This window comes from Oncorhynchus nerka, linkage group LG10 (assembly GCF_034236695.1).
Source record: "Oncorhynchus nerka isolate Pitt River linkage group LG10, Oner_Uvic_2.0, whole genome shotgun sequence".
Classification (NCBI taxonomy): Eukaryota; Metazoa; Chordata; class Actinopteri; order Salmoniformes; family Salmonidae; genus Oncorhynchus; species Oncorhynchus nerka.
In genome coordinates this window covers 83,250,747-83,256,135 of record NC_088405.1, presented here as the reverse complement: position 1 = coordinate 83,256,135, position 5,389 = coordinate 83,250,747, and positions in this window count along the sequence as shown.

The window sequence follows — 5,389 nt, the reverse complement described above, 5'->3', positions numbered from 1 at the left end:
AATGATGTGAAGAGCCTTGGAATTGTTGGAAAGCGCTAGAGTGGGATGACCTGGGTTTGAAGTATGTAGAGCCAGAGGTGAATGAACAATAATGGGTAAGTGTGACACTGTACAAGACATGGGCACGTCCATTATACATGATTCAAGCTTCATGCTCTGTCCGTCCCTATTCCATTTCACACAATGAGGATCTCCAGACCCACAGGCCAACTCTAACTAACTCGCCTTGCATTATTGAAAAGATTCCCAAAGAGTGTCCCCCACAGCCATTCTTGAGGTATTCTTAATGGTCCATCTCCTTCACCAGAGGTAAAGGTAATTGCTCAAAAGTTTTGCATGAATAAAATAAGTTGGTCCCTTCCTGCACTGTAGCTTTTGCCCTTGCGGACATTGTTTCACTAGCTGGCAGGCAGCGGATGTCAATATTCAATCCATAACGTCACTTAGGAGATGAGACAATCCCATATAGCAGAGCATTGCATCAGCACTTTTTCACCAGGCCTGCTCATTGGTATTCTGTGCAGTGGGCTCCCATGCACATTACTCCACTTGAACTTTCCTCCACTGAGGCCAGAACAAAAACAATCTATAGTCATTTTTTCTGATGCACCGGAGGGGGTGGAAAGAGAAGGAGAGAGAGAGATGGGGGGATAGTGAAAAAGAGTTGCGGAACCGAGAGAGAGTAAAGGTGTCAGCATGCTTCAGTTCGGCTGGTGTGCTCCTGTACTCCCTTAAACTCCCTTAAAAGACTTTCGATTGAAAAGCGAGAAAAAAGCGGCAATAGTACTGGTTGTCCATTTTGAAAAGCCGTAGCCAGTATACAGTTCCTCAAATTAGTCTGATTTGATCAAAGAAATCTGTTATTCATTTTGACGTTTTTTGCCGAAGAGATCTTAGCCGCGCAATTTTACATCTAAGATGTTTGGTGCATTATTTCTCAATAAAAAAATAGCATGAAAACGAGTCATCTCTTGTTGAATGACAACAAAGACTTTATTGAAGAATCCCTACTGTTGACCAGTCACCGCCAAAGGGGCGTAGACTCCAGAGAAAATGTTGTGTGCCTGAACAGCCGAAAAAACCCTCACAGAAGTTCAAAACTAACAAAAACATCACAAAATGTCATAATATAAGCACAAACTGTTTTGACTGGGAAGCATGCAGATACCTTATGAAGGAAGTGGGAGAAAGAGAGGTTGAAGTTACTGTATGTTTATTCCTCTGAGCATACAGTACAATAGTTTACATTTGAGTCATTTAGCAAGACACTAACTCAGAGCAATTTACAGTAGTGAGTACATACTTTTTAAATCAAATAAAATCAAATCAAATCAAATTTTATTTGTCACATACACATGGTTAGCAGATGTTAATGCGAGTGTAGCGAAATGCTTGTGCTTCTAGTTCCGACAATGCAGTGATAACCAACAAGTAATCTAACTAACAATTCCAAAACTACTGTCTTATACACAGTGTAAGGGGATAAGGAATATGTACATAAGGGTATATGAATGAGTGATGGTACAGAGCAGCATACAGTAGATGGTATCGAGTACAGTGTATACATATGAGATGAGTATGTAGACAAAGTAAACAAAGTGGCATAGTTAAAGTGGCTAGTGACATAAGAATGCAGTCGATGATCTAGAGTACAGTATATACATATGCATATGAGATGAATAATGTAGGGTAAGTAACATTATATAAGGTAGCATTGTTTAAAGTGGCTAGTGATATATTTACATCATTTCCCATCAATTCCCATTATTAAAGTGGCTGGAGTTGGGTCAGTGTCAATGACAGTGTGTTGGCAGCAGCCACTCAGTGTTAGTGGTGGCTGTTTAACAGTCTGATGGCCTTGAGATAGAAGCTGTTTTTCAGTCTCTCGGTCCCAGCTTTGATGCACCTGTACTGACCTCGCCTTCTGGATGATAGCGGGGTGAACAGGCAGTGGTTCGGGTGGTTGATGTCCTTGATGATCTTTATGGCCTTCCTGTAACATCGGGTGGTGTAGGTGTCCTGGAGGGCAGGTAGTTTTCCCCGGTGATGCGTTGTGCAGACCTCACTACCCTCTGGAGAGCCTTACGGTTGAGGGCGGAGCAGTTGCCGTACCAGGCGGTGATACAGCCCGCCAGGATGCTCTCGATGGTGCATCTGTAGAAGTTTGTGAGTGCTTTTGGTGACAAGCCGAATTTCTTCAGCCTCCTGAGGTTGAAGAGGCGCTGCTGCGCCTTCTTCACGACGCTGTCAGTGTGAGTGGACCAATTCAGTTTGTCTGTGATGTGTATGCCGAGGAACTTAAAACTTGCTACCCTCTCCACTACTGTTCCATCGATGTGGATAGGGGGGTGTTCCCTCTGCTGTTTCCTGAAGTCCACAATCATCTACTTAGTTTTGTTGACGTTGAGTGTGAGGTTATTTTCCTGACACCACACTCCGAGGGCCCTCACCTCCTCCCTGTAGGCCGTCTCGTCGTTGTTGGTAATCAAGCCTACCACTGTTGTGTCGTCCGCAAACTTGATGATTGAGTTGGAGGCGTGCATGGCCACGCAGTCGTGGGTGAACAGGGAGTACAGGAGAGGGCTCAGAACGCACCCTTGTGGGGTCCCCGTGTTGAGGATTAGCGGGGAGGAGATGTTGTTGCCTACCCTCACCACCTGGGGGCGGCCCGTCAGGAAGTCCAGTACCCAGTTGCACAGGGCGGGGTCGAGACCCAGGGTCTCGAGCTTGATGACGAGCTTGGAGGGTACTATGGTGTTGAATGCCGAGCTGTAGTCGATGAACAGCATTCTCACATAGGTATTCCTCTTGTCCAGGTGGGTTAGGGCAGAGTGCAGTGTGGTTGAGATTGCATCGTCTGTGGACCTATTTGGGCGGTAAGCAAATTGGAGTGGGTCTAGGGTGTCAGGTAGGGTTTTAATACTTCATACTGGGAATTGAACCCACAACCTCAGTGTTGCAAGTGCCATGCTCTAACAACCGAGCCACATGAGGACATCAATGTTATTAAAAGGTTTCAGCGTTTTATTAAATAGAATGTTAATATGTGTGTCAGACACTTTTACCTGTGTGACTGCATCATATTCTGTCTTCATAATCAATTATGACATGAAAATAACAAAATCTTAAGGGCTCATTCTCACTCATTCTCAGTGCTCATTGCATTATTAATAGCTTTTCAGCACACATTTGAATCTTCAGTTTGAACACTGTTGAACCTCCTTAAATTGAGAACTTCATTAAACAATGAGGGCTCCTGTTCTGTGAGGAGGAACAATAAAATTAAAATAAAACACGACTAAACAAAAATCTTTTCAAACTTGGGGCCCGACGCCCCCTGAGACCCGAGTGGCACCCCTGACATTAAGATTGCACCACTCTATGGATTTTCCTGCCCACCACTGCCCATTAGGCAATAGCAGGTGTCTCTTTGCATTGAGACGGGTACTCTTCAAGACTTTTCGTCTGTGACTTAATGGCTTTACTCATCGACGTGCTGTCTTTCCTCATTAGGGCATTTGTCTTGTACAATATCTGGATGCATGACCTGGCTTCCACACTTGGGGAGGAGTGTGTCAGCGTTATACTGCTGCTGTATCAGACCAAGAAATGTACATAACACAGCAGTTGCTGGACAACTGACTTCTAATTCTACATTTTACGGCCTTTAAAAATGTTCTCCCTAATTTTAGCTACATAAAGCTTGTAACCACAAAGTAATAAAAAATGGCACTTCACTTTACATTAAGTTGCTTGCTCCTGGGAAGTAAAAATACATGTACAGTATATCCCTTGTAACAACATTGTAATTACAGAGTTGGTTGTTAAAAATTGTTACATTTGTAAGTACAATCTAACTTAAAGGATGTCATGATGTGGCCCTTTCTCTCTCCTAAACCAGGTTTATTACCTCAGGTCATAAATACCGGGTTAGAAACTGCCATGCAGTACGGGGGTAGAGGGCCTAGAGAGAACAAAGAAAGACTTGGCCAAACTCCTAAATCCCCAAAATGGGAGAATTAAACAATATTTCTACTTTTGAAAATGTGGGAATGGTCCATGGACACTTAAGGGGCAGTCATGTTGAGTGTGTTTCATTTGGTGATCTCATGAAGGACAGGAAACACACGCAACTGTACCTCCAAATGTGTACATTTCTCAATTATGGTGTTTGCATCTAATTCTTGTATAAAATAAACGAGTAAAGATTAACTTCTTGGTGACAGGGGGCAGTATTTTCACATCCGGATGAAATGCATGCCCAAATTCAACTGCCTGCTACTCATCCCCAGAAGATAGAATATGCATATTAGTTGGTAGATTTGGATAGAACACACTGAAGTTTCTAAAACTGTTTGAATCATGTCTGTGAGTATAACAGAACTTATTTAGCAGGCGAAACCCCGAGGACAAACCATTTAGATTTATTTTTTTGAGGTCACTCTCTTTTCAATGAGATTTCATTGAGAATCCAGATTTGTAAGGGACCTTCTTGCAGTTCTTATCGCTTCCACTGGATGTCAACAGTCTTTAGAAATTGGTTGAGGTTTTTCCTTTGTGTAATGAAGAAGTACGGTCATCTTGAACGAGGGTCACTTGAAGTGTACTGTTAGAGGCGCGTGACCAGAAAGCTAGCTACAGTTTGTTTTCCTCCTGTATTGAACACAGATCATCCCGTCTTCAATTTAATTGATTGTTTACGTTTTAAAAAATCCTAAAGTTGTATTACAAAAGTAGTTTGAAATGTTTTGGCAAAGTTTACAGGTAACGTTTGAGATATTTTGTAGTCATGTTGCGCAAGTTGGAACCGGTGTTATTCTGGATCAAACGCGCCAAATAAATTGACATTTTGGATATATATCAACGGAATTAATCAAACAAAATGACCATTTGTGATGTTAATGGGACATATCGGAGTGCCAACAAAAGAAGTTCCTCAAAGGTAAGGCATGAATTATATTTTTATTTCTGCGTTTTGTGTCACGCCTGCAGGGTTGAAATATGCTTTTCTCTCTTTGTTTACGGAGGTGCTATCCTCAGATAATAGCCTTGTTTGCTTTCGCCGAAAAGCCTTTTTGAAATCTGACATAATGGCTGGATTCACAACAAGTGTAGCTTTAATTTGCTATCTTGCATGTGTGATTTAATGAAGGTTTGATTTTTATAGTAGTTTATTTGAATTTGGCGACCTGCATTTTCCCTGGCTTTTGGCCAGGTGGGACGCTAGCATCCCACATATCCCAGAGATGTTCAACTGTTTGTTTCCCTTATTGGAAACAATAACAGCCTTGAACTTTTTTGCCAACATAAAAGGGATATACAGTGAAGTCAGAAGTTTACATACACTTAGATTGGAGTCATTAAAACTCGTTTTTCAACCACTCCACAA